This window comes from Aquarana catesbeiana, linkage group LG04 (assembly GCF_042186555.1).
Source record: "Aquarana catesbeiana isolate 2022-GZ linkage group LG04, ASM4218655v1, whole genome shotgun sequence".
Taxonomy (NCBI): domain Eukaryota; kingdom Metazoa; phylum Chordata; class Amphibia; order Anura; family Ranidae; genus Aquarana; species Aquarana catesbeiana.
Window position 1 is genome coordinate 94,941,985 of NC_133327.1, and position 21,888 is coordinate 94,963,872.

A 21,888-nucleotide genomic window follows, 5' to 3' on the forward strand; every position below is an offset into this window, starting at 1 on the left:
TAACCTTAAACTGCATAGAGGGTTTCCTTACTGTCAGAGTGGCAAGGATGTGGAATTCTCTTCCACAAGCAGTGGTATCCGCAGGGTGCTTTGAGAATTACAAAAAACTATTAGATGGGTACCTTAACCACAACATACAAGGATATACAATGTACTATTGACATAAACGCACACACACAGGTTGAACTGGATGAACTTGTGTCTTTTTTTCAACCTCACCAACTATGTAACTATATGTAACCAACTATGCAAGATGTAGCCATGGCATTTGCTACAAAGGGGAAGTAGGCTTCTCTGTAATAGTTGCTTTGCTGTACATTTATATTCCAATATAGTCCTGATGTGAAACAATGAAAAGCTGAAGTCAAATATACAGTTGCAGAAACACTTTAAAGTACACCTGTCACAAGAGAAATGGGGGCTGCCATGGCTGGCCTTCATTTGAAAATTGCATTTGCCTGACTGTGGCCAGCTTCATTAATTCCGATCTGGAGCTAGAATGTAGTAAATAAAAGTCTGAGACAAATCAGGATTCCTTCTCTGAATATATAATCTGGGTCAGCGATTCGGAAAGCATTCAAGTCATCAGCATAATTCTTGGTAGCATTTTTAGAAGCAGAGGTGATCAATGGATTCCTGTATCTTTTTTCATGGCAGGTTCCATTTGAAGAAAACCTGTATTTTGCCCACAACAAGCTACAGCAAAAGGAAATTATAGCAGGATTATAGGGGCACCCAACACCTCTAAATACTCACCTGAACCCTATCTCGGTCCAGCGCTGCATCTGCAGCAGCTCTTCTGCCCTCTCCCGCCTCTGACAGGCTTGGCTGAGAGCAGCAAAAGCAGAGAGATGGGGGCTGGGCCAAGCTGGGCTGTGTGTCTAACTAGACGCAAACAGCCCAGCTCTGGATCGAGCACGCATGAATGCCCCCATGGGAAGCACTCGGCAGTGCAGGAGGAGCCAGAAGCACAGGTGGGAGACCAGAGAAGAGGAAGATCAGGGCTGCTCTGTGCAAAACCATTACACAGAGCAGGTAAGTATAACATGTTTGTTGTTTACAAAAAAAAAAAAAAATATCAAGCTTTACAATATCACTTTAACCAATTTTGAAATGCTAGCAGAGTAAGAACCTGAAATTTACTTGGTATCAACATATTACAGTCAACTCTACAGCAGGGCTCAGGCCGGGAGGGGGGGGGGGGGGGGGAGAGCCAGACTCGACTAACTACTTAGTCCATCGACAACTCCTTTAGCAGGTAAAACTGATCCTACATAAGTATTTAATCTGTGTATTTTAGCTGCTTGCCTGGAATTTGGCTTTAAATTACAGTTCACAAGTCAGTTAAATAGATTGTATAATCTCACCAAAAAGGAGATTTCTTCATCAAAATCCAGAATGGTGCACAGCGCAAGTCAAGAGACAACCTGTAACAGAGGAAAAGGACACATCATTTAGGAGACAAAAAACACATGCATTCTAAAAGCATATTAATAAGTCTGGTCATGATAGAAAAACAAACACCTCTTGGAATATGAAAGAGAGACTTTTAATATCTTGTCAGGCCTCAGATACACTTTGTTATTTATTGTGTGCTGCATTTGGGACTACTTAGGCCTCATGCACACAGGAGGTAAAAAACAATGCTTTTACAGGTTTGGCTTTTTTTTCCCCCTGGTAAAGCACTTCTAAGTTAGTTTATGTGGACATGCAGCATTTACAGACGAGTTGTGTTTAGAGGCTGAAAAAAAAAAAAAAAAAAAACACATTCAGGAGAGGAGATTTTGGGCAGAAAAAGGGCTGAATGCACCTAAACACGTGTAAACAAACTTTTTAAACACAACTTTTCCCTATTTTCTGTTCTAAAAAATAACATATTCCTGTTGATCTATTTGGTGACCATTTTATTAGGCCTTAACCAATCACATGATCACTGTGATTGGCTGTCACAGTGGTCACATGATCAGAAAGCCCATCCCACGACTCCCAATCATAAACGAAGAATGGAAGTGGTCTTGACCGGTCAAATACTTTACACCCCATGGATGCATAAGCGTGGCATGTGGGCATTTCTAAATGGCGCTCTAGGAAAATACATTCACCTACCTGCCCATTATCAAAATAAGGGTATAAGTAAAGTAGATGAAGATATTTAAACCCTAAAAATAAAACTTCTCTTATTTGGTCCCAATTATGCAAGGTCTACTATTTCTTTTTGATGGCCACCTTCCAGGCACAAAGCATAAAAACCTGTGGGTGAAAAAAAGGTAATTAAATACACATATATTTGCCCTTGTTTCTATATGCAGGGGATGACATCACCATCCTTTCCATTAACCTCCCTGGTGGTATGATTATGTCAGATTTTTTTCATCTCAAAGCGGTACATTGTTTTGCAAAGAAATGTGGCGTTTTATATTGTAGGCCTGCAATTCTTAGCAATAACACACTTAAATCTGTCCAAACAAGTGTCTAGTATCCCGGGTATGATAAAGTTTAAAACACAAAATCTTAAATTATAATATAGTAATCAACTATAAATACAGTGGAACCTCGGATTACGAGCATAATCCGTTCCAGGAGAATGCTCGTAATCCAAAGCATATCAAAGCGAGTTTCCCCACTGAAGTCAATGGAAACGAAAATAATTTGTTCCACATTGACTTCAATGGCATGCAATACCGCATGCGGCCAGAGGTGGGGGTGCACCAGAGAGCCTCCGAAACAGCCTGAAAGGCCCGAGGACACCTCGGCTGACCTCTGCAAACCTCGGACAGACTCCATTCCTGAGGTTTGCCAAAGTCAGCCGAGCTGTCCTTGGGCCTTTCCGTGCATTTCCGAACGGTGCCAATCAGCTGCGATCGGCGCCACTTGGCTCCGGCGCCCCCCCCACCTCAGGCAATACATGGTACTGCACACGCTTTGGCCTGAATTGTGCTCGTTTTGTGAGACAACACTCGCAAACAGAGTTACGATTTTTAAAAATACAGTGTTCGTATTGCGAAATGCCCGTTACCTGCATTACTCGCAATCCGAGGTTCCACTGTAATTATAAAAAATAATATAATAATAATAATAATAATAATAATAATAATAATAATAATAATAATAATAATAAAATGAATTTCCCTACAATTCACTATCGCTCAATTCTGCAAGGGATTCTAATTTACTATCACTGTTTTCTGGCTGGTCTAAAACCGATTTTGACATAAAGGGACACTTTTTGGTTGCCATGGACAATCTCAAGTTTCCAGGCAGAAAGAACAGTATATGTAAATGTAAAACTGCATGCAGAGCACTGGACAAAGCACTAGGGACAAAAGGGAGGTGAAATTATTTGATACAGTACACTGTAATCTTACAGATTACTGTATGTGTTTTGTTTGTTGTACTTTTTGAATTTGCCACTGGGCTCTACCCCCATGCGTCGTGACGCTCGCAGGGAACGGAGCCTGGAACTCAGAGCATTGGGCGGAGGATCCGGCGGGGGACACAGCGGGGGGATCACAGGATCACAGGATCCTGGGGACAAGGCAAGTAACCTGGACAAGGATTCTGCAATGCAATCAATCCCGAGTGTGGCTCGGGGTTACCGCTATCAGGTACTTAAATTTAACACCGAGCCACACTTGGGAATACCGCCAGGAAGGTTAAGGGTACAGGTAATCAGTAAGACCTTGATGTTACCCTCACCTAGACATTGCAGGCAGAGGCCGGGGTGAGATAAGTATACCATAATCTACCCTCTGCACAGTGTTTTGGCATGTAGGCCTCATAAAGGCATTTGTAGTGCAATGTCCCGCTTTACTGCCTCAGGAAGGCCGTTCTGCGCAGAATCACGTGTATATAAGTGATTCTGCTCTTCCGGGTAGGGGGACTAGTCACAGCAGACAGAGATCAGCTGGTGCCAGCCAATGGATGACTGCCGGCACCCGCTGATCAGGGAGGAGACAGACAGAACATATATATATAAATAAGGCAGAGCTCTGTCCTGTCAGAGGTGATGTGCTGAATTTTGTTTTCTTATGGATTTTTGTTTTTTTGACCACCCTAGATGTTTAGCCACTTCCCAGCCAGTGCCATTAGTACAATGACAGTGCATTTTTTTAGCACCGATCACAGTATTAGTGTGACTGGTTCCACAAAGTGTCAGATTTTCCACCGCACTATCACAGTCCAGCTATAAGTCACTGATTGCCACCATTACTAGTGTAAAAAAAAATGAAATAAATAGAAATTCTATAGATACCATTGTTTGTATATGCTACCACTTTTGCGCAAATCAGTACACTTATTGCTCTTCACCAGGGCCCTTGACACCATTAGGTTCAAACTCCAACTTCACACCAGGCCTGACAACCCAGACACAAACATATATATACAAAAACAAACCCATTTTGGCTACACATTGCATACACTGGGGCAAAATTACATCTTACACTGCCTTAAAAGAAAAGTATGGTTTTTGTTTTGTTTTTTGAGATTCATACTTACCTAGGTGGATGCAGCGTCAGACAATCGCTGCATCTGTCCCCCGGCGTCTCTGCACTGAGAACCGAGCCACCGAACACCGCCGATGGCTCGGTTCTCACTCCTCCCCAAGTGGAGAGCTGCTGACTGTCAGTCCGCATCTCTCCTCTCTGCACCTCCACGCTCACTGGAGCGCTGAGCTGTGGAGGTGCGGGGAGTGGTTGTCTCAGCAGATCACTGAGCCTGCCATCAGTCAAGGTACCTGGCAGATCCAGACTTCGGAAGCTGGGATGACGTGCTGCCTCAACTGATTGCAGTGACGTCAGCGGAGAGCTGACTTCAGACCTCTCTCTGCTAAAAACGGGTCACAGGAGTGCAAAATTAATTGCACTCCTGTGACACTTAGGAGAAGCCCAGCCAAAAAATCTCAGGCTGGACTTCTCCTTTAAGGGAAGAGCAAGGTAACTCAGCCATGATGAGCTGGGCTAACCGAAAAATACATAGCTATATTTCCAACACAAGACTTCCAATTTTAAAAAGGCGTCCGACTCCATTGGAGTCAGTTTGTCTAGAGGGTTCCAAAACAGACAAATCCACATCCTTGGCATACTTCTGGCTGCAATCCACCAATGTAACAGGGTTGGATAAACACAAATCACTTTGGGAAAAAGCCTTGAATACTACATTGAATTAGGAACAGTGGATGCGCGCCTGTGTATTCGCACATTAGTACTCGTCTACAGGAAATCTCATTTAAACTTCTCACCCACTGGTACACTACACAAGTTAAACTGAGAGGATGGTTTCCCAATACCTCAGATCATTACTGGCATTGCAACCAACAAGGAAGGCACTTTAGTACACATCTGGTGGGAGTGCTCACTCATACAAAAATACAGACGCAAAGTAATTGACACAATAAAACTAATCACCAAAATTACGATTCAATTGTCTCCGGCCTGCTGCCTCTTGCACATCTCCAACTGTACCATGGAAAAATACAAAAAAGGTTCCCAACTAGACAATTACTTACTGCGGCAAAATATTTGATTCCAAAATATTGGAAAAACCTTACATTCCCCTATACTTGATAGAAAGTTACTACGCTATAGAAGGGACTAGGGCAATAGCAAATGAAGTCACAGATAAATTTACCAAAACCTGGAATGTATGGGTTACATTTAAATATTGAAAAAGAGTATGACAGAATCACAAATAGCTGAAATATGATATTGGATATATCCTGACTACACTGACTTTCCTATGGCAATGTGGTGACTACTTTGTCCCACTATCGTCTTTCTTCACTTCCTTTCCTTACTCTCCTCTACTTTGTTCTATTCAATGGAGAATCTCTAACATGTAAATTACACTGGTTTCCAGTTATATAGAGTGTGTATATACAAATTCCGAACATTAGAGTACCAGTTTTATGTATGCAATTTACATACAAATTTACTTAGCATACTTTACCTTCTATTCAAATGTAATGTGCGTTCTTTGTAAATGGATGATGTTTACTGTACATACTTGACACAAAGTGTTTATTTGTAGTATTGTTGTTCATTATAAAAAATATTTAAAATAAACATTTTATTGCCAAAAAAATTATATACAGATATATATATATATATATATATATATATATATATATAGATATATAGATATATAGATATATAGATATATAGATATCTATCTATATATTATATTTTAGATATGGCTGCACTGGGGACGCAGGCTGGCTGGCTGGCTGCACTGGGGACGCAGGCTGGCTGGCTGGCTGCACTGGGGACGCAGGCTGGCTGGCTGGCTGCACTGGGGACGCAGGCTGGCTGGCTGGCTGCACTGGGGACGCAGGCTGGCTGGCTGGCTGCACTGGGGACGCAGGCTGGCTGGCTGGCTGCACTGGGGACGCAGGCTGGCTGGCTGGCTGCACTGGGGACGCAGGCTGGCTGGCTGGCTGCACTGGGGACGCAGGCTGGCTGGCTGGCTGCACTGGGGACGCAGGCTGGCTGGCTGGCTGCACTGGGGACACAGGCTGGCTGGCTGCACTGGGGACACAGGCTGGCTGGCTGCACTGGGGACACAGGCTGGCTGGCTGCACTGGGGACACAGGCTGGCTGGCTGCACTGGGGACACAGGCTGGCTGGCTGCACTGGGGACACAGGCTGGCTGGCTGCACTGGGGACACAGGCTGGCTGGCTGCACTGGGGACACAGGCTGGCTGGCTGCACTGGGGACACAGGCTGGCTGGCTGCACTGGGGACACAGGCTGGCTGGCTGCACTGGGGACACAGGCTGGCTGGCTGCACTGGGGACACAGGCTGGCTGGCTGCACTGGGGACACAGTCTGGCTGCATCTGATGGGCACTGGTGAGGCTGCATTGATCTCTTGTACCATGTCCCCAGTCTCTGACCATCTCCTGTACCATGACCCCAGTCTCTGACCATCTCCTGTATAAAAAATATTTTTTAAAAAATGCGTTTCGGTATCAGTTTTCATTATGAAGAAATTAGATTTTGTTATTAGCTATGTTTTATAGCAGAAAGTAAACACATTTTTTTTTATTTTATCAAAATGATCTGATTTTTTTGATTTATAGTGCAAAAAATAAAATAATGCAGCGGTGATCAAATACCACCAAAATAAATCTCTATTTGTGGAAAAAAAGGACATAAATTTTGATTTTGCATTAAGTTGTATGACTGCGCATTTGTCAGTTAAAATAACGCAGTGCCATATCGCAAAAAATGGCCTGGTCATAAAGGGGAGGTAAATATTCCGGAGGTCAAGTGGTTAAATATACCATTAAAAGGGTTTTGTTATATCTGCTCAATAGGTTTAAATAATATGGCTGCATCAAAATTAATGTTTTAGATGCAACGTGTGGTAAATTATATAAAATATTGTTGGATCAAACCAAAAAGAGAATTTTTTTTTTTTTTTTTTTAAATACGGTAATCACAATATGTAAGGCCATTAGTAGATTTCTCCCCAGCAAAAAATATTAACAGTGTTGTATTATCCGAAGTAGCACACAGATGTTCCATGTGTATTTACACCTACTCCAACATGGACACTTTCCAGTTTACAGCCTTTGCAGTTATGTGAATTGGCAAATGGAAAAAGAAAAAAACAAAAAGAGAACGTTGAGTGTGTCTCAAACCCTGTTTCTGCTATCAGATCATTTGTAGAAAGGATTCTAGTGAAGCTGCGGGTGGTTGGGACTTGCGTCCAGAGGAAATACCAGACACGATCTGTTCTGCTTTGTACTTGCTACAAATTCAAAAATAATTCACACGCAGCTTGTAAAGTACAAATATTTGTAATCAAACAGGAAGTTTACCAATCTCCCATCTTTGATTTCGCTGGTATGCTTTTATACTATAAAAAGCCCCAGGCTCCTTCCAAAATATCAAAGAAAAGTAAAAACTTGATAAGACCGTTTAGCCAGGAACCGTGTCTCCATTGCCTGTATGTAGCTTACATAAAAATGTAACAGTGTGTGTCCCTTAAAGTGTAGGTCAAGCCAAAAAACATTTTCATTTACGTTTTGGAGAGAGTGGATAAGGATTAGAACCCGTCTGCTTTTTACTGCTTTAGAAGTGTTTGGTAACGGTTTATCCCTAGAAAGTTAGTGGAAATCTGTTACAAGGACATAGAAAAAAAAAAACTTGACGGGATCAAGCCTTATCCTACTCTGCCTTTAGAAAGTTTCCCCCACTTGCTGTCTGGTAAAATGTTCTCAGCTGAATAGCAAACGAGGAGAAATCTTTCTAAGGGCTCTTTCACACGGGACGGATCAGTGATGATCCGCCCCGTGAACACTCGCTTGCTCAGTGGGGATCGCTCCGCCGATACCTGCCGAGCAGGAAAATGACAGGTCCGTCGCTGCACACTGTGCTGCGACGGACCTGTCAGAGCGCCGCTCTCCCCTATGGGGGGATCGGGTGATGACGGACCGTAGAGTCCGTCGTCACCCGATCCGATAACGGATGGAAAAGTAGGGTTTTCCTCCGTTACACTTTTCGGATCGGAGCGGGTCGGATGTCAGCGGACATGTCACCGCTGACATCCGACGCTCCATAGGGATACATGTATGTCCGTTTTTCATCCGAAAACGGAAGGATGAAAAACGGACATACGGATCCCCCGTGTGAAAGAGGCCTAATGGAGCCCCACACAGCAATATAAACCCGACAAGGTTAGAGCTTTTTCCCCCCAATCTATCCAGTGGCAAGTAAAATAGAAAAAGTTTTGGTTGGATATATTAGAAACGTGTCTAGATAATGGACAATATTTTTATATAGTCTTAACAAGTTAAAAAGGTTAAAAGCGCCCTGCTAGTGGCTGAAAAATGCCACTTAAACGGCGCTAAAACGAACTGTGCTTTAGCGCTAACGCACCCCCACCGTGTGGAAGGGGTCTAAGGCTTCACTAACTTCTGTAACTGCAGCCACTGTGCAATAATTCCTTATTCCAACTTATACCTAACTAGCCTTCGAACAACCTACTCCCACCTCTTAACTATGCAAACTACTTTACGGTATGTAAGAAAGATGTATATGCTTACCTAGTATCAGACTGCTCTGGTCACATGATCCCTAGCGCCAGCCAGCGCAGGTTGTAGGGAAGAGGAGAGGCCAGTGACAACGGCTAGCAAATCCTGGAATGGTGAATTCATTCATAGGCTTCAATGGTCCATCCGTTGTCGGCATTCCCATATCTCCCCTGTAGTCATGCTGGCTAACACATGGGAGCCAGATGACGTGACTGGACCAGCGTGGGCTGAACATAGGTAACTATATACACTCACCGGCCACTTTATTAGGTACACATGTTCAAATGCTTGGTAACACATATTGCTAATCAGCCAATCATATGGCAAGCTCAATGCATTTAGACATCTAGACGTGGTGAAGATGACTTGCTGATGTTGAAACTGAGCATCAGAATGGGAAAAAAAAGGGATTTAAGTGACTTTGAACGTGGCATGGTTGTTGGTGCCAAACAGGCTGGTCTGAGTATTTAAAAAACTGCTGATCTACTGGGATTTTCGCACACAACCATCTCTAGGGTTTACAGAGAATGAGAGAAAATATCCAGTGAGTGGCGTAAACATGAAAGCATGTATAAATCGTGCCTTGTATCAACGGTTCAGGCTGGTGGTGTAATGGTGTGAAGGATATTTTCTTGGCACACTTTGGGCCCCTTTAAACAATGCTCAATTGATTCTAACACCACAGCCTACCTGAGTATTGTTGCTGACCATGTCCATCCCTTTATGACTACAGTGTACCTGTCTTCTGATGGCTACTTCCAGCAGGATAATGCACCATGTCACAAAGCTCAAATCATCTCACCACTGGTTTCTTAAACATGACAATAAGTTCACTGTACTCCAATGGCCTCCACAGTCTCCAGCCGACAAATCTGCACCAACCGCATGACGTTATGTCAATATGAACCAAAATCTGAGGAATGTTTCCAAAACCTTGTTGAATTTATGCCAGGAAGAATTAAGGCAGTTCTGAGGGCAAAAGGGGGTACACCCCGGAACTAGCAAGGTGTACCTAATAAAGTGGCCTATGAGTGTACATCATTCTTACACAGGGGGACACAAATTTAAGACTAGTTAGTTGTGAGTTGGACTTTCACTTTTAAAGTTTTCAGCAGAAGATTCACATCCACCTACTCTGGCTAGCTGATCTCCCGCTACCAGCTGTTTAACCTCTAATGTAAAAAAACAGAACAGATGCACAAGAAGAGAGGAGAGGGGTAAGTGCCCAGTCCCAACTTTGATGACTTCTCTAATTCCATTGTGAACTTTGAAGATGAATTGCTCCTTAGTGGATGAAACTACAGAGGTCAGTGAAGGCTTATTTTAAAGCTTTTACAAGCAATCTTACACAGCGCACCAGTGTGAACCCATAGCCTAAGTGTCATAGGAATTTCCTAAGATACTTCACACCATCTAGTGGTCAAATGCATTATTTTCACTCACACAGGAAATAGCCTAAAAACATTCCTTTGTTCCCCATTTGCACAGAAAGAATGTGCATGCGCTGTCACTCAGGAAAATTGCTTTACATATATATATATATATATATATATATATATATATATATATATATATATATATATATATATATATATATATATATATATATATATATATATATATATATATACACACATACACACACACAAACTATCTCACAAAAGTGAGTACACCCTCACATTTTTGTAAATATTTTATTATATCTTTTTGTATGACAACACTGAAGAAATTACACTTTGCTACAATGTAAAGTAGTGAGTGTAGAGCTTGTATAACAGTGTAAATTTGCTGTCCCCTCAAAATAACTCAACCCACAGCCATTAATGTCTAAACCACTGGCAACAAAAGTGAGCACACCCCTTAGTGAAATGTCCAAATTGGGCCCAGTTAACCATTTTTCCTTCCTGGTGTCATGTGACTCGTTAGTGTTAGAAGGTCTCAGGTGTGAATGGGGAGCAGGTGTGTTAAATCTGGTGTTATCGCTCTCACTCTCTCATACTGGTCACTGGAAGTTCAACATGGCACCTCATGGCAAAGAATTCTGAGGATCTGAAAAAAAAATTGTTGCTCTACATAAAGGTGGCCTAGGCTATAAGAAGATTGCCAAGACCCTGAAACCAAGCTGCAGTACAGTGGCCAAGACCATACAGAGGTTTAACAGGACAGGTTACACTCAGAACAGGCCTCACCATGGTTGACCAAAGAAGTTGAGTGCACATGCTCAGCGTCATATATCAACTTCAATGTTCTTTGCCATGAGGTGCCATGTTGCACTTCCAGTGACCAGTATGAGAGCGATAACACCAAATTTAACACACCTGCTCCCCATTCACACCTGAGACCTTGTAACACTAACGAGTCACATGACACCGGGGAGGGAAAATGGTTAACTGGGCCCAATTTGGACATTTTCACTTAGGGGTGTACTCACTTTTGTTGCCAGCGAAAAAGACATGGCTGTGTGTTGATTTATTTTGAGGGGACCACAAATGTACACTGTTATACAAGCTGTACACTCACTACTTTACATTGTAGCAAAGTGTCATTTCTTCAGTGTTGTCACATAAAAAGTTAGAATAAAGTATTTGCAAAAATGTGAGGGGTGTACTCACTTTTGTGAGATACTCTATATACACACACATACATATATACCTAGTGATGAATGATGTTATACAGTAATCTAAAAATTCAGTCCTAGGGTGACAGACAACGCTCAAGACGACAGGAGGTATAAACTACACAACACCGGCCCCTCATCTCCATAACATTAGGGAGGGGGATGTTCTGTACTAACATACTTCCCGATAACATTCTTTGCATTTACACTTATAAGATCATGGGATTTTGGCAGGAGAAACGGGTAGTTTATGCTCTTGTAGAATGGATAAAACAAAAAAAAAAGACCTGATTGGTGACTAACAACTGCTTTACTGCTCTGTGTTTTCCTTTCCCCATTTTTATACCCAGGCCCCATACCCTTGGCATTGGATTCTGTGTCCGTAAAACTGGCCCAAGGGCAAACAACTCTAATTCCTTGTAGCCCAAAACCAGACCCATCATACAGAAAAACACAGGGAATAATCCCACAGATGAACTTGGTTCAAATTTTTAAAATCTCTTACTTTAATATTTATTTTTGCCAAGGCCGAGCTGCTCGGTCTATGCAGAATTTTTCATTTCAACTTCAAAGTTTCATAAAAGGACTAAAATTTCTTGATTTATTCCAATTAATGCAACATTAAAACCATGCAGCTCCTTCTCCCCCAGCCGTGCTGCAGTTTAGGATCAATTATTAACTTCCCTTCAAACACAGCAAACACTCCAGCTACTTAATTACATCCAGCCCTTCACAATGTTTATACAAGGCATGAAAAGTTAATATTTTTGGCATCCATCTGGCTGCAGGGAAAAAAGAAACAGCAGCAGCATATTACCACACTTAAAGTGTTACTCCACCTTCTGACAATTTCAAATTAGTAAAGCAGCAAACAGATGTGTATTACCCAATGCTTTCAGTGGGAATTGTTTATGCATGCTCTGTGGTATAGCAGACACAGCTTTCAGTTGTAATCCACAGATGTGCAGACAACTATATTCCTCCACTATGCCCCGTGACAAAAATCGAGATAGTTAAAGCTGAACCAGGATTACATGGTAACATAAATGGTAATTACACTTACAATAATAAATAAAATATACATACATACTATTGGATATAGCGTATTTTTAAAGGTTGGCTGATGAATCATTTTTGGGCAATTTGCCCTCCGCACATTTCACAGTCACATTTATGTGTGAATGTGGCATTCAATGAACAGCTGGCCATAGGTCACATTTACAAGTAGTTAGGCTCCATGCACACTGGAGGTTTTTATAAGCTCAAAAATGCTGGCTTCTAGTAATATTTTAGTAGATTTTAGGAGTAATTTTATTAGCATTGTTTACAGTACATGAAAAAAAAAAACTGCTCCAAAAAAGCGATTAGTAGCATTTAGTGGTTTATTCTGCAAGGGAAATGCTCCCAAAAACACTACAAAAACAATTTTTTTTTTCTGCTTTTAGACGCTGAAGCTCAAAAAATGCGAATAGCCTAAAATAGTGTGCATGGACACATAGTATAAAAACTATTTAGCTTCCAGGAGCAGGAAAAAAGGCTAACAGCTTCTAGGAGCTTTAAAAAAAAATGCTAGTGTGCATGGAGCCTTAAAATGGTTTTAACCTGGCAGGCAAATCCACCGCTCTGAGCTTTCCAGTGCTGGAACTTTTTATAAATGGTGATGTAGCTGTTCATATTATTTATTAATTACTGGTATTTATATAGCACCCACAATGTGTGGAGCACTATACATATACATTGACATCATTCCCTGCCCTTAAGGCAGGGCTCCACAAACCCCAGGCTATCATGGTGACGAAATTGAGTCCTGGCGCCCGGGCAGCCACCCAAAACTTTACACACGCCCTGCGTGTCCCCCCCATTGCTATGTATCTTGGGCTCTGCTTGCACATCTGCAGGCCCGGGACCAGCACAACTGGTGCAGCCAGGAGTAGGGGAGGGAGGACAGCAGACACACATCTGCTTTCCTCCCCTTCTTGTCGCTGAACCAGAAGTGACATGTATGTCATACATGCCACTTCCGGGTCCCCGTTGGCAGTTTCCCAGCCATCAAGGCTGGGAAAGAATGTAATGCAGTGCAATGTGCATTGCATTACATTCAGGGGAGACATACAGGGTCTTTTAGACTCTGGGTGTCTCATTAAAGAGAACCATTCACCAGAAAAACCATCACATGGGGGACTTTTGGTCCGCTATGTGATGGAAAAAAAAAAATCAAAGTAAAAAACAAAAAAAGTTTAAAAAAAAATGTAAATGACACCCAAGCACCTAAACCCCCACTCGCACATATATGCACATGCAAACGCACACGTTGGGGAGCTTACGCCTGAAAACGCTGATTATGATACATGTTACATATCGTTCTGCACGCCAGAATGAGAACAATATTTCAAGAAAAAAGCAACAAAAGTGGGACTTTAAATGAAGTGCGTGAATGTCCAAAAAACAAAACCAATGAACTACTGGGAAAATTTTATTTAATTCATGGAAATAAAACATGCATATAGTAATAATATGTCAATCACAAATAGAGAGAAATATCAGCAATAATAGCAGCAAATATACATGATTCAATGAATATAACAATTCTCCATGGTACACCAGTAAAATGTTAATACACAACCATATAATGAAGAGTATTGCCTGCAAAAAAAGCCTCCAAAAACCCAAAAAATTAGGAAATAGCATGACGCTGGTGAGAAACGCGACAATGGTAGCTCTACGCGTTTCATGGCTTGTTGTGCCACTCGTCAGGAGCAAGCGCGTATCTTGATCTAAAATAAGAGATATAAAAATGATCTAGTAATTATAAACATGAAACGGAGGTGGGGTAATTTAAAAAGACCCCACACAGAGTGCATGCTTACACATTGTGGTTCGTAAGATGGTGGCGGAGGCCATACATCGCTCGGCAATCGGAGACACCACCCCCCGGGAGCTGAGGTGGACGGACCGAAGGGGGCAAACCCACAGGGCGCCATCTAAGGCAGACAAGGACCCCCGAGGCAAACCTGGAGTAGAAAGTACAGATAGGAAATCAAATTGCGACCATATCATAGAGGTGAACAGCTAAGTGTGAATGGAGATTACAGAGGTGAGGTAGCCGGAAAAGAAGAAGAAAAATGTGTATCCATGTGGAAGACAAGGAAAGAAGGCTAGATAAAAGCACCCAAGCGAGACCGCCAAGCAAACAAACCAGGCACCACAGAACATGAAAGCAGGGAAGGAAAGAAAGGAGCCAGAGAGCATAGCATAAGTAGAGATACCTGGTGTGCAAGGTAAGGCATTGTGGAGGAAGAAGAACGATGTGCATTCCCAAACAAACGTGACATCCAGTGGAGTGGGAAGCCTCGAGAGCCAAACCCGCCGAGGCTGCGCCCATATGAGCGCCACCACAGGGACCGCCCACCAACGTCACGCCGCACACACATGGGAGGGGCGCACGGCATCGCCAATCGGGCACCAGGCGCCCGGCCAGCCGACGCCAACGCTCCATCCCCGTAGTGTGCGTGAAGGACACCATCCAATCGAGCGTGTCAGCATCCGAAGGGTGCGCACGTCCGATGGGGAGTGCGTGACGCTGACGCGCAGTGGCGGCGGGTCCACCCCTCCCTGAGGGGAAGGGGGAGGGGCCGACAGGCGCGTCACAGCTCCCGGAAGGGGGGAAACCAAAAGAGCCAGCGGTGTATTGAGGCCAAAGGGGCCACCACCAAAACAAACGAACCATATACAAAGCTGGTGTCAAAATCTACATCATTAATAATTAATCCAAAAATAATTGATGGTAAAAATAAGATCGAGCAATTGAATAAAAGGAGGCAAATGAAGTTTAAATATATCACAACAAGTGTGATAGGATTGAAAAATGGAACAATTTCACGCATATCCATCCCTGTACATTAATGTTAGAGAAGGGTTTGGGACTGGAGAATTGTTGTATTCATTGAATCATGTATATTTGCTGCTATTATTGCTGATATTTCTCTCTATTTGTGATTGACATATTATTACTATATGCATGTTTTATTTCCATGAATTAAATAAAATTTTCCTAGTAGTTCATCGGTTTTGTTTTTTGGACATTCACGCACTTCATTTAAAGTCCCACTTTTGTTGCTTTTTTCTTAGACTAGTATAGGGATGGAAACGCATGACCTCATCTGGTCATGGTTTCATTTAAAGTCCCACGGGATGGTCAGTCCCAAACCCTTCTCTAACATGAGAACAATATTTCTAGCACCAGACCTTCATAACGCTAAACTGATGACCTATAGGGGGCTTTTAAAGTGTCGCCTATGGAAAAAAAATAGGATACTGAAGTTTGACACCATTTCAAGGGGAGCACACAAATTTAAGGTTTTACATGTTGGGTATCCATTTACTCCGTGCACCCTCATCTTTTATATTTTACCAAAAAATTGGGTAATATGTTGCATTTTTGTGCCCTCTAAAATTAACTTTAAAGTGTTTTTTACTGAAATTTTGCAGTAATATCATGTAAACACAAAAAATTGGAACTACCAATATTTTATTCTCTAGGGTGTCTTTTAGAAATGATACAATGTTTTGGGGGTTTTATGTAATCTTCAAGACTAACATTTTTTTAAACAGGTATACAAAAAAAAACAAAAATGCTAAATCGGCTCTGGCAGCGAAAGGGTTGAAGGAAAAGTCCACCTTGGGGAACATGTTACATGTTCTACCCCTAAGCTTTGTTGGTAAAAAAAAAAAAAAAAAGGCTAACTTTTTTAGCTGGCTCCTAGATTCAAAGCAAATTTGTCAAGCCCTGCCTAAAGGAGCTTACAATCTAAGGTCCCTAAACTCACATTCATACGTACACATACTAGTGCCAATTTAGAGAAGAGTCAAATAACCTACCAGCGTGCCTTTGAAGTATTGGAGGAAACCAGAGTATCGGGAAGAAAACCCACGCAAGCAAAGGGAGAACATGCAAAAGCCATGCAGGTAGTGTTGTGGTAATCGACAACCGTAGTTTGGACTAATGCCAAATAAGGATTTGTACTTTCAGGAAAAACAAACACCTCCCTTAGAGGCCCCCCCCCACCCCCCACAAATGACCCACTGGGTGATACTTGGATGCAGCTGGGACTTGGCAGGTTAATATTAGTAAACTTAACAGCAATCACATTTAACCAGTTCACCATAAAGACGAAGAGCACCCACTTGCCCCTCATGCAGCCCCCTACTTGCCAGCACTCTATCCTATGCACTGGAGATTTGTGAAGGGTACGGTGCTTTTTTTTTGGGGGGGGGGGGGGGGGGACCCTTCTAAAATCTCCCCCGAATCCTGAAGTGCCTGCAGATTAGTACCAATATGGCAGGGGGCTGCCATGTCTGGTCATACCTGATGACTTCCACTATAACAAATTGCACTGGGTTTCTGTTAATCTTATCAGCCACCATGTGTTAATTACTACATTTCATTCTAATGTTATGTACAGTCCTTGTTTTTTTTTTTGTTTTTTTCTATTCCTCTCTTTTAACACCCAACTGAGGGCACAGCTACTTTTAGGTTCCATGTTTTAAGCCTAACTTGAAGACGTCTTCCACGGGCCAACTGCTCGTTTTGGCCAGGGTAGAGGAGAAAGCGGTATACCTGCAAATGGCTCTCCCCATGATCCAGATCAAGCTTTTGGGTGTGATGACATCAGGAACAACCCACTGCACAAGACCAGGGGGTTGGTGGTGGGGTGCAGGAGCCACAGGGACCAGTCCTGTGCAGGGAGGTTTGGAGGATTCTCCAATCCATTAGACACAAATGAGCAGTTGACTCATGTCACAGACTCAGGACACAGCCATGGTAAACACCTTTTTTTTTTCCCCAAAGATGGGCTTTAAAACTAGATATTAGCATCCTCATATTTTTACAACTTTGGGAGCATTCTAAGCTCCATTGACAGCTCCTGTTATATAGAGCGGGGAACTCCTCTTCCTACTGCATCGGGAACTGTGCCTGTGAGCGACACTAGTTCCAGTGTTGTCCCCCCTCGCTCTGCCATTCACACAGCACAGTGATGACATTTGTGCTACGATGGCACAGCAAAGTAAGGGGACAAGAGACACAACACCGGAACTGGTGCTCCTCATAAAATCCAAATACAGCAGGAAATGGGAAGTAGGTGTCCCCATTGTATCTTGTATAACTGGAGTGCATATAAGAGCTTAAAGCACTCCTTAAGTAGTAAAACCATGAAGTAATGTGTCAATTAAAGACAGAAAAACTCAAAAATAGCTATGTCTGCAGTTGGACTTTAAATATAGCAAATCCTGTTAACTTGGTGCTGCAAGAGAAAAGATGCCCAGCGATTCCCTAATGCCGATTAAATAAAAATAGCAGCACCTGAGTCAATCTGCAGGATAAAAATGTTTGGTAATCCCTAGCTATTAAAGGATGAGCACTGCTACAGCATCTCTGCATGTCCGAGCCATGCGTGTGCAGAAATATAGCCCTACCACTAGGACAGTACGATCGAAAACTTTAGGTAAAGTCAAGTGAAAGTAATAATATCACAAATAAATCATCTTCTGCGCAACCAGACCGATCTTCCAATCTCCTCTTCGGTCCATCAGGAAAGTTGTAGTAGGAGTATCAGGTCAGAGCACTGTGAGCCATGGGCAGACACCCCTTCTCAGGTAGATGGCTGACCTGCTATGGTTAGCCTATCATTGGTAATTGATTCCACACCAATCTTATACTGGTGCCAGAACTACTATTTGCAAAACACTACTGCTGCCTTCATAAATCACTATGCAGCAAGTACTGAGCTCTCAGTGTTCTTGGCTGGAACAAGTATCAGCGAGGTCAGGGCCAATTCACTGAAATGCATGATTTGATTTAAAGTGATAATAAACCATACTTTTTTTTTTTTTATCCATTTCTGCTGCTACCACTTACACTGCTTGCTGTTTGTCCAACTGGTAAAGGTCTTCTTTTTTTCTCCTTTAGTCCACACCTAAGATTGCTGCCCCCATCTTTCAGTTTTCTGGTGGCTCCATTCACTTGGGAGTGTCTATGGAGCCACCCATTCGTGTGTACATGCACAAACAGTTAGAATGGGCTGCATGGGGCGCATGCATGGGGAGCTTGACATTATGGAACAAGTCGCTCCACAGAGTGGAGGGGCATTCGAAAAAGTGGTAAATTCAGACTCCTGGCGAGAAGTTCAGAGAAGAGATGCACAAAAACCCAGAGGCTTTGGTGGTGAAGAATCCAAATTGTAAGTGCTTCTGGACTTGTTTATCAAGCATTTGCCATCTGCTGCTCAACTGCTGTCCGTGTACTTTTGGCAAAAACCTGTGAATGTTTACTATGACATTGGGTATATTTAAAGAGGTGAGGGTTAGCAATCACTGCCGATGCCTCCACCAGGGAGATTCATCTTCCCTATTTGTCCTGGCAACCATGGTCATCGGGACTAAAAGTGAGGGGAAAATTCACAAAATTTGTGATGTCATTAAAACAGAAATCTTGTAATAAGGACACTTACCCAAGTGATAGCTGTCTAAGAGGGGATTTTCACATATCTTTGTAGAGATTTTTTCACATCCTGTTGTGTGTTCAGGACAGGAAGTTAAGGGAAACGTCTTAACCACTTGCCGATGTATGTCCCTTTTTTGGGGACAGATATCGTTATGGCAGCAGCTAGCTGCCATAAACCCGGTATCCCCGTTTTCGGCCGGCTACAAGATAAAAGTGGTCTCTGCGGCGGATTCGCCCCCCTCCGCCACTTACCGGAGCCGTCGGCAGCGGTGGAGGCGATCGCGTCTGTTGCGTCTGTTGCCTAGCTGTGCATGGAAACGAGTGAGGGGAAGATGGAGCCCTCTCCTCTCCATGACACTGCAGGGCAGAAGTGACATCAAAACGTCACTTCTGCCCATACGCCTTAAAGGCACATTTTTTTCAATGTCATTTTTTCACTTTTTGACCCCAGATCTCATATTTAAGAGGTCCTGTCATGCTTTTTTCTATTACAAGGGATGTTTACATTCCTTGTAATAGGAATAAAAGTGACACTTTTTTTTTTTAAACAGTGTAAAAATAAATAAAATCATGTAAATTTTTTTTTTTTTTTTTTTTTTTTAAATGCCCCGTCCTGACGAGCTCACGCGCAGAAGCGAACGCCTACGTGAGTAGCGCCCGCATATGAAAACGGTGGTCAAACCACACATGTGAGGTATCGCCGCGATCGTTAGAGAGCAATAATTCTAGCCCTAGAGCTCCTCTGTAACGCAAAACATGCAATCCATAGAATTTTTTTAAGTCGCCTATGGGGATTTTTGAGGGTAAAAGTTTGACGCCATTCCATGAGCGGGCGCAATTTTGAAGTGTGACATGTTGGGTATCAATTTACTCTACATAACATTATCTTTCACAATATAAAAAAAAATTGGGCTAACTTTACTGTTGTCTTATTTTTTTTATTCAAAAAAGTGAATTTTTTCCAAAAAAGTGAATTTTTTCCAAAAAAGTGAATTTTTTCCAAAAAAGTGAATTTTTTCCAAAAAAGTGAATTTTTTCCAAAAAAGTGCGCTTGTAAGACCGCTGCGCAAATGCGGTGTGAAAAAAAGTATTGCAATGACCACCATTTTATTCTCTAGGGTAAAAAAAAAAAAAAATATATATATATATATATATATATATATATATATATATATATATATATATATATATATATATATATATATATAATGTTTGCGGGTTCTAAGTAATTTTCCAGGAAAAAAAAATGTTTTAAACATGTAAACACCTAGATTCCAAAACGAGGCTGGTCCTTAAGTGGTTAAATGGGACATGGATGATAAAAATAAAAAAAATCCACAGTAAAGCACAACATACACTATATTCTCAAAAGTATTGGGACACCTGCCTGTACACGCACATGACCTTCAATGGCATCCCAGTCTTAGTCTGTAGGGTTCAAAATTGAGTTGGCCCACCCTTTGCAGCTATAACAGCTTCAACTCTTCTGGGAAGGCTGTTCACAAGGTTTAAGAGTGTGTCTATGGGAATGTTTGTCCATTCTTCCAGAAGCGCATTTGTGAGGTCAGGCACCGATGTGGATGAGAAGGCCTGGCTCTCAGTCTCCGCTTTATTTCATCCCAAAGGAGTTCTATCGGGTTGAGGCTGGGATTTTGTGCAGGCCAATCAAGTTCCTCCACCCCAAACTCGCTCATCCATGTCTGCTTGGGCACATCCCCATCATATGGGGAAGGGGCATTTATAGTCTATAGTTTATAGTAGAGGGGTTCATAGTAGATGGTTGGGAACAATATCATTGACAACACAAATGCACAAGATTAATAATCAAGATGTTTGGAAAAATCAACAATTTTTTTTTTTTTTAAATGGGCCAGATATACTGTTAAAAAAATACTTTAAACTTCATATTCAACAGATCAAACGGCAGCAAATAAGACCGGTTTATAATAGGATTTACAAACACCTACAACAGCCATAGAAGGATGAATCAAAAGTCAGCTTGTTTCGGCCAAATTTCAGTTCATCTATGGGGCTGGATGGTTTTATTGAGGTTGATCGCTAGATCAACTTCAGTACAACTAGCCTGTCAGGTTTTTATCACATGATCACTGACGCTGACTATAGGCATCTGCAGTGATCATTGAGTTCTGCCTGTGGGGAAACCTACCACTATCAGAATACAATCGCACAGGGGGAGGGATTCCCCCATCAACACTGACTGTGTTAAAGTGGATGTAAACCCACTCTCATTCTTTCTAAACTACTGCCATAGGTGGGTCTGTTGTCTGGAGCTCGGTGGGTGGAGTCATGATGTCAGTAGACTCCCCGCCCATCTCTACACTCCCCTTGTCAACAAGCATTTTCTCCTGTAGATTTCTTACACTGAACTTCTGCTATGATAACTATCTGTCAGTCACAGCAAGGGGGAAGAACTGACTCCTATTTCTCTGTGTGTCAGTTTTTATCTCACTGAAAAAAGATAAGAGGATTGCTCAGAGCTGGATTAACTCTTCGTGGCAAGACTGGGCACAGAAGACATGAAATTCTATACTGTACAAAGTGCAAGCCTTAATTAAAAAACTTTTTTTCGGGTTTACATGTACTGTAATGTGGGAATTGAAAAATTTTCTGTACTTCAACCAGTGGTTGAAGGAAAAAAAAAAATTGCATGATGTTTGGGCAGCCCATACTTTAGGCATTTTTTTAATTCAACTGTGGCCCTTTGCTTGCCTTTA

General features: G+C 42.2%; 1 protein-coding gene across 5 annotated transcripts in view; it reads right to left on the reverse strand.

Annotated features, from left to right (window-relative positions):
* Positions 1-21,888, reverse strand: part of HPCAL1 (hippocalcin like 1) — a 410,671-nt gene that overhangs the window by 202,489 nt on the left and 186,294 nt on the right. For all 5 annotated transcript variants that reach the window (XM_073625395.1, XM_073625394.1, XM_073625391.1 and 2 more), the window contains one exon: positions 1,368-1,427. The gene's annotated coding sequence lies outside the window, so the exon portion shown is untranslated. The remainder of the gene's footprint in view (positions 1-1,367; positions 1,428-21,888) is intronic.